This window comes from Triticum dicoccoides, chromosome 7B, assembly GCF_002162155.2.
Source record: "Triticum dicoccoides isolate Atlit2015 ecotype Zavitan chromosome 7B, WEW_v2.0, whole genome shotgun sequence".
In the NCBI taxonomy this organism is placed as follows: Eukaryota; Viridiplantae; Streptophyta; class Magnoliopsida; order Poales; family Poaceae; genus Triticum; species Triticum dicoccoides.
In genome coordinates this window covers 632,571,989-632,580,574 of record NC_041393.1, presented here as the reverse complement: position 1 = coordinate 632,580,574, position 8,586 = coordinate 632,571,989, and the positions used below count along the sequence as shown (strand labels likewise).

The 8,586-nt window shown below is 48.8% G+C and overlaps 1 non-coding gene across 1 annotated transcript; it reads left to right on the top strand.

Annotated features, from left to right (window-relative positions):
• The first annotated feature begins 7,934 nt into the window (after positions 1-7,934).
• Positions 7,935-8,007, top strand: TRNAK-UUU. Its single transcript has one exon. It is a non-coding gene; the product is annotated as a tRNA-Lys (tRNA).
• Positions 8,008-8,586: the final 579 nt, after the last annotated feature.

Here is an 8,586-nt window from a genome sequence, read left to right as displayed (position 1 = left end):
AGCACACAAGGTGGTAAAAAATCCGTGCTCAAAAGACATCGTGCAATGTTTTCTCACTTGTTTGTCCTTTTTTGCATTGCAGCAGCGGGCACGTATGGACGACTGCGGCCTGCTGCAGCGCTGTGGCAAGCTCCTGAGCAGCATCGAGGCATTCACAAGCGCCGGCGACGCGGCCGCCGACCAGTAGACGAGCCCGGTGTCAGTGCTCGACGCGGCGACCTTCCTCGCCGACTAGGACTCACCGTAGTCGTCGGGGTCGAAGCGGTGGATGGGCCTGAGAGCCCCAAGCCCCGGCCTGTCTCCCTATCCTTTCCCCAGGACGGCGACGAGGTGGTCCCGGAAGCGTGGCTGGTTGGACCGGAGGCCAGTGACCTCGACTTTGCCTACGTGGCAGAAGTCGTCTGTTTGTCGGACCGGATGAGGAACCCGGATGACGTGTACCGCACAGTGGACAAGAGTGTTGGAATTAATCTTGTTATTAGTGCTAGGTTTACAGTATTTCTTGTTTTGGAGTCATGCAGATAGTAGTAGCTGCGGCAGTGTGCACACACAGAGATGTATTTGTGTGCGTGCATGCAAGCTAGAAAATAATACTAGTAATTTATGTTTAGTCGAGTCAAATATAGTTAGTTAGCTAGCTGAGTTGTCGGCCCGTATGACCAGGCTAAGTGGCCGTTGTGAGCCTGACACAAGTGGTGTATGGGGCATGCATGGCGTGGTAATTAGTTAGTGCATGTAGTTAGTTTGTTAGAGCAAGTACAATAGAGCTGAGTCAGCGGGCTATAAGGAATAAACTAGTATATTTCTGCTTAGTTGGAGGAAAGAGAAGAGGAGAGAGAAGGTAAGTGGGCTCTCCGTGAAGAGCCAGCTCTCGCACGTGCTCCTAGGCACTTTGTGAGAATGAAAGGTGGGCCACATAATAAAAAAGTAGTACACTCTTTTGATCTAATATTGTACATGTTGGCTATAAGATGAGCTATAGATGACATGGCACTGGCTTATAGCCGGCGGCTGACTATACTATTAACCATGCTCTTAGGGCATGTATTTAACCATGCTCTTAGGGCATGTACAATGATGCTATCTTAGGAGTGCCACATAGGATAAATGATGAGGTGGAGGAGAGAGAACTCGTAAGAAAAGGCTTGTCTTCTCTTATTTAAGAGAAGACAAGAGATGATCTCTTAGCATAATTTGTCTCACCATGTTTTAAGGATTGACAAGTTATTAAAGATAAGGCTAAGATATAACCCATTGTACACATACTTTTTTGTCATCTCTAAATTACATGCAAGACTTAATATAAGACTGTCTTATCAACCATTGTACATGCCCTTAGTGGTCGAGTGTGGCGGTTGGCCTCTGTACGTGCTGTTAGTGGCCAGGGTAGTGGCTTGAGTTGAGTGCTAACCCCGATGTATATATGTGTTGCACATTGATAATGAAAAGAGGCCCTCGCTCTCTCCCGCTCCCGACCCCTCCTCCCGCTAGGGTTTTCCCACCGCCGGCGGCACTCTAGCCCCTTCTCGTCGCCGCCGGCCGCCCGACACACTCGCCCTGGCCTGCCCCGCCCCCTCTCCCCTCCTCCCCGTCCTGCCGTCCCCCCGGGAGGCGGCCAGGGCAGCGCACACCCCCTTTCCACTCGTCCACCCCTTCCTTCCTTCCTCCCTACCGCCGCTGGCGGTCGCCCCTGGATCTGGCCGGGTGGTGTCGGCGATGGCGGGTCCTCCCGTTCCTGCGCGAGCTCCTCCTTCCCGGAGTAGGGGGAGGCGGCGGTGGTGCTCGACCGGCGGCGGCCCGGCGGCCCAGTGGTGGCGGCGGTCGGCGGCGCGCGCAGTGATGGTGCCTCCACTTGGCGGCGGGGCGGTCCGGTGGTGCTGGGCGGTCGGCGGCGCGAACCGGCCCAGACCTGGGTCCGTGGGGCCCCATCTGGGTCCTCGTGGGCTGGCTCCGGCGCGACCTTGACGCCCTCTGTGCGGGAAGGCAGAGGAGCGGCTTGGACAGGGGCGGCGACGTTGACGGTGTGCCGGCTGCAGCGCGAAGGCAGGAGCTGTCCGGGCCATCGAGCGCCCGGCCGGGCCTGTGGGGCCACGAGCCTGGTAGGCTCCTGCGATTGCGTCCGGTTGGCTATCGTCGTGGACGGTGGAGGTGGAGCCCTCCCGCGTACCGATAGTGCAGCTGCCCTAGTCTCAACTCCTCTTCTTCATTGTGCAGGCCATACTTTGTGGTGCCATGGTGAGACAGCGTGGGAAACTTCATGATCGTGTTGGCGCAGGGTGGTGGTCAGTTTGGTGGCGAGCTCCGGAGTGCCTGAGGAGACGGTTGGGATCGGGAGAAATCTCTGTTGGCTTGGCCGACACTGACGCGGTGGCGCCTGAGGGTGCCGCTAGATCTTCCTGGAGGGCGTCGGGGCTACCCTTCCTCTCTCCTCGCCCCGTGATGTCTACTATGCAACTTTATTCTTGTAGACTCGTGTTGGGCCTCCAAGCGTAGAGTTTTGTAGGATAGTAGCAATTTTTCCTCAAGTGGATGACCTAAGGTTTATCAATCTGTGGGAGACGTAGGATGAAGATGGTCTTTCTCAAACAACCCTGCAACTAAATACAAGAAATCTCTTGTGTCCCCAACATACCCAATACAATGTCAAATTGTATAGGTGCACTAGTTCGGTGAAGAGATGGTGATAAAAGTGTAATATGGATGGTAGAAATATATTTTTATAATCTAAATAAATAAAATCAGCAAGGTAGCAATTGATAAAACGGAGCACAAACGGTATTGCAATGCTTGAAAATGAGGCCTAGAGTTCGTAATTTCACTAGTGCAATCTCTCAACAATGCTAATATAATACGATCATATAACCATCCCTCATGTGCGATGAAAAATCACTCCAAAGTTCTTATCTAGCGGAAAACATAAGAAGAAATTTTTTGCAGGGTACGAAACCACCTCAAAGCTATTCTTTTTGATCGATCAATCCAAGAGTTCGTACTAAAATAACACCAAAGCAAATTGAGATTCATAATACTCAATCCAACACAAAGAACCTCAAAGAGTGCCCCAAGATTTCTACTGGAGAAACAAAAAAAAGAACGTGCATCAACCCCTATGCATAGATTGCCCCAATGTCACCGCGGGAATCTGCGAGTTGAGTGCCGAAACATATATTAAGTGAATCAATACGATACCCCATTGTCACCGTGGTATTCATAGTAAGACATACATCAAGTGTTCTCAAATCCATAGAAGTATTCAATGCGATAAGAACAAAATCTCAAAGGGAAAACTCAATTCATCACAACAAGGTAGAGAGGGGAAAACACCATATGATCCAACTATATTAACAAAGCGCGCGATGCATCAAGATCATGACATCTCAAGAACAGAGAGAGAGAGAGAGAGAGAGAGAGAGAGAGAGAGATTAAACACATAGCTAGTGGTACAAACCCTCAGCACCGAGGGTGGACTACTCCATCCTCATCATGGTGGCCGTCGGGATGATGAAGATGGCCACCGGTGATGATTCCTCCCTCCGACAGGGTGCCGGAATGGGGTCTAGATTGTTTTCTCGTGGGTACAGAGGCTTACGGCGGCAAAACTTCTGATCTAGGGTCTCTATGAGGGTTTTTGGAATATTTGACGATTTATAGGGCGAAGAGGGGGTGCGGGAGGCCACCGAGGTGGGCACAACCCATCGTGGTGCGCCTGGGGGCCCAGGCATGCCTTGGTGGGTTGTGCCCCCCTCGGGGCACCCCCCCAGGTGCTGCTGTGGCCCATTGGATGTCTTCTGGACCATAAAAAATCCACAAAAAGTTTCGCGGTGTTTGGACTCCGTTTGATATTGATTTCCTGCGATGTAAAAAAAGCAAAAAAAAGCAACAGGCACTGGGTCAATAGGTTAGTCCCAAAAAATGATATAAAGTTGCTATAAAGTGATTGTAAAACATCCAAGAATGATAATATAACAACATGAGTACTTTATAAATTATAGATATGTTGGAGACGTATAACCCCGTACTGGGGGAAACCCTTGGCACCAACGTCGTCATCGTCGCGTCCCTTCTTGGAGGTGTTGATTAGTACCGGTGCTTCAGAGTCTCGGAGCTTGGTGGACAATCTTCGGTGGACGCAGCGGTCGCGAGGCTTCGTCATTTTTGTCGATCCGCCGTTATCGACATTTGTTTCTTTTGTATTTTCTCTTTTATTTCTTTTGGGCGTGACTGTGCTGCTTCCGCCCCAGCACCTATCGTTGGTTGTCTCGGATGGTTTCTTTGTAATACAAAGTGGGGGGAAACCCTTTTTCGTGATAATGAAAAGAAGTCGTGAGGGCCGAACAAATCAATGTAGCCTTTGTGATAGCCAAGGAAGAGTGACTTGGCAAAGCTATGTGTTCTTCCTTGGTACATGTGTGTGTGTGTGTGGGTGAGAGAGAGTTCCTCCTTCTTGTGTGTTCTTGAGAGAAACAAAGAAAGAAGAGAGTTCATGAGGAACAAGTGTGGCGCTGCAACCGGCGCCACCAACAATTGGTATCAAAGCCTTGTTGATCTGAGGTGGTGATGGCGGCATGGCAGCCTCCACGTGAGGTGGAGGTCGGCAGCAGGATGCTACAAGCGGCTAGTGCGTGTCTCCATCATCATCAAGGTGTCTCATGAGCGATGGAGAAAGGTATGTTGCCTTGTAAGTTGTGGCACCGGTGGCAAGGAGGTGATGGCCATGGAGCGGAGGCCATTGCCAGTGGAGTTTCATGTCCAAGTCGTCGACAAGGTGTGTCATCGTCGACAACATGGAGACAAGTCACCAGTGAGTTGCGTCACCGGTGATGAACATGGAGGCGAGTCACCGGCTAGTTGCGGTACCGGTAGCAAACATGTGGCAATGAGCATGTCGCGGTGGCACACTCGTGGTGAAGGCGTAGAAGATGTGGCCCCCATCGAGCCAGGGACGATGACAGTAATCGGCGTAACAAGATAGCATTGGAGGCCGTCTGCGTGTTGCACCGATGATATCAAAGACCATGGGCGTCAAGAGAGGAATAGGTAATAACAATATTAGGGAGGTGAATGTTGGAATTAATCTTGTTATTAGTGCTAGGTTTAGGTTATTTCTTGTTATTGAGTCATGTAGATAGTAGTAGCTGATGGGGAACGAAGCATGAAATCAAAACATTTCCTACAAAACACCTAAGATCCAATCTAGGAGATGTATAACTACGAGAGGGGAGTGTGTTTACATACCCTTGTAGACTAAAAGCATTAGCGTCATAAAACGGTTGATGTAGTCGTACTCTTCATGATCCAATCACGATCCAATCCGATCTAGTACCCCACGTGTGGCACCTCCGAGTTTAGCACACATATGGCTCGGCAGCGTCCTCTCCTTCTTAATCCAGCAAGCGAGGGAGAGTAGGTAGATGAGATCTGAACCAACTCGATGGCGTGGTGGTGGTGGCGGCAGCGGAATTTCGGCAGGGCTTCGCCAAGCGCGCACCGGTGAAACGTGGGAGGAGTTGGGAGAGGTAACTTGCAAGGGTCTAAGGGTGTCTGCCCCCAATGCCTCCCCACCTTTATATAGGCGTGGAGGGGGCTAGTGGCTTGCCCTCCAAGGTCCCAGGGTCGTTGGTCAAAGGGGGAGGAAGGAAATCCATCCTTTCCTTCCCCACCGATCGCTATTGCCCTTTTTAGGGATTCTGATCTTATCCCTTCGGGATATGATACTATTCCTTTTAATAGAGGATCTTGGTGCACCTAGAACATGGGTGTAGAGACTTTCCCCACTACCCATGTTCATGTGGGTCCTCCCATGCAGGTGGTCCCCACTCCGGAACCTTCTAACTGGTGGTCTTATCGACCATCAACACTTGATGCTCTTTCTTGATTTCTACCTCCGCGGCCTAAAGCATCGCGAATAGCTCGGGATCGTTTTCTCCATCCCTTGCGTATTATAGTTCATCACAAAACCCTTATGGCTTGATGGCAGTGACTGGAAAACTTTGTCAATCTCTGTCTTATCTGGAAGATTAACTCCCACTTGATTCAAGCGATTGTAACACCCAGACACTCTGAGCACATGCTCACTAACTGAGTTGTTCTCCTCCATCTTGCAGGCAAAGAACTTTTCAAAGGTCTTATACCTCTCAACACGGGCTTGAGCCTGAAATACCAATTTCATCTCTCGGAATATCTCATATGCTCCGTGGCGTTCAAAGCTTCTTGGGGCCCTGATTTCTAAGCTATAAAGCATGTCGCACTGAACTATGAGTAGTCATTAGAACGTGCCTGCCAGACGTTCACAACATCCACATACGATGCTAGAGGGGTTGGCACACCGAGTGGTGCATCAAGGACATAAGCCTTTTGTGCAGCAGTGAGGAAAATCCTACGGACCTAGTCCACATAATTGCTTATAATATCTTTCAACTTAGTCTTTCTCTAGAAACGTTTAAACAGGGAGCTACAATGCGAGCTATTGATCTACAAAATAATTTGGAAAGACTTTAGACTATGTTCACGATAATGGGTTCAGTTAATCAAATTACTAGTGAACTCCCACTTAAATCAACATCCCTCAAGTTGTCTAAGTGTTCACATGATCCATATCAATTAACCCATGTCCGACCATCACGTGACATGGGGTGGTCATAAACGGTGAACATCTGCATGTTGATCATATGTACTATATGACTCGTCTTTGACCTTTCGGTCCTCCATGTTCTGAGGCCATGTCTGTACATGCCAGGCTCGTCAAGTTTAACCCAAGTATTCTGCATGTGTAAAACTGTCTTACACCTATCGTATGCGAACGTAGAGTCTATCACATCCGATTATCACGAGGTGCTTCGAAACAACAAACTTTCGCAATGGTGCATACTTAGGGAGAACACATTTATCTTGAAATTAAGTGAAGGGATCATCTTATAATGCTACCGCCGTCCTAAGCAAAATAAGATGCATAAAAGATAAACATCACATGCAATCAAAATATGTGACATGACATGGCCGTTATCATCTTGTGCTTTTGATCCATCTCCAAAGCACCGGCATGATCTCCATCGTCACCGGCATGATCTCCATCGTCACCGACATGACACCATGATCTCCATCATCGTGTTGTCACGAGGTCGTCTCGCCAACTATTGCTTCCACAACTATTGCTAAGACATGGCGTTATTTGTTGACAAGAAAGTCATACAATAAATTAAAGAAAACCCTATGGCTCCTGCCGGTTGTCGTACCCATCTACATGCAAGTCGTGAACCTATTACAAAACATGGTAATCTCTTACATCAACATATATCACATCACGTTTTGGCCATACCACATCACAACATGCCCTGCAAAAACAAGTTAGACATCCTTTACTTTGCTGTTCCAATTTTTACGTGCCTGCTAGGGCAAACTATAAGAATTGTTCTTATCTATGGAAAACCACAACAGTGATATACAAGTTGCCTTTTAACCTTCTACAAGGACCACCCTCGTCAAATAAGATTCAACTAAAGTAGGAGAGACAGACATCCGCGAAGCCACTTCTATGCAATACAAGTTGCATGTCAAACAGTGAAACTGGTCTCATGTGCGAGGACATGTAAGGTAGGTCCAAGCCGCTTCATCTCACAATACCGCCAGATCCAAATAAGACAAGGGATGTAAACAACTTGAACATCAACGCCCATAACAACTTTGTGTTCTACTCGTGCATATATATATATCTACGCATAGACCTAGCTCTGATACCATTGATATTCAGCCTGGACTTCAAAGTAGTCTTCCCCGTTGACCTTCTTATTTAGATAGAATCCTCAATGAGTGGAAAGGACTCCCAAACTTGCTCCACAGTACTATACCATACAGAGTCGCGCCCTTGTGATATGATAAGAAGAAAAGGGGCTAGGCCGCCCTCTTTTCTTTTCCGCACCAAGCCTTCTTGTAAAATCGGGTGTATAGCTTAGTTGGTAGAGCATTGGGCTTTTAACCTAACGGTCGCAGGTTCAAGTCCTGCTATACCCAAAACAAAAAAAATCACTCTTGTATTCGTAAGGATGCATAGTAGCCTTCAAAGAGCACTCAGGAAAATAAAAAAATTCCTGCGAAACACCCAAAATCCAATCTAGGAGATGTATATCTACGAGAGGGGAGTGTGACTACATACCCTTGTAGACCGAAAGTATTAGTGTTGTAACTCGGTTGATGTAGTCGTACTCTTCACGATCCAATCGCGATCCAATCCGATCTAGTACCGCACATGCGGCACCTCCGAGTTTAGCACACATACGGCTCGGTGGCGTCCTCTCCTTCTTGATCCAGCAAGCAAGGGAGAGGAGGTATATGAGATCTAAACCAACACGGCAGCATGGTGGTGGTGGTAGCAACGGAATTCCGGCAGGGCTTCGCCAAGAGCGTACCGGTGAAACGTGGGAGGAGTTGGGAGATGTAACGGGCAAGGGACGAGGGTGCTTCCCTCAATGCCTCCCCACCTTTATATAGGCGTGGAGGGGGCTGGTGGCTTGTCCTCCAAGGTCCTAGGGTCGTTGGTCAAAGGGGGACGAAGCAAATCCCTCCTTTCCTTCCCCACGGATCGCTATCCCC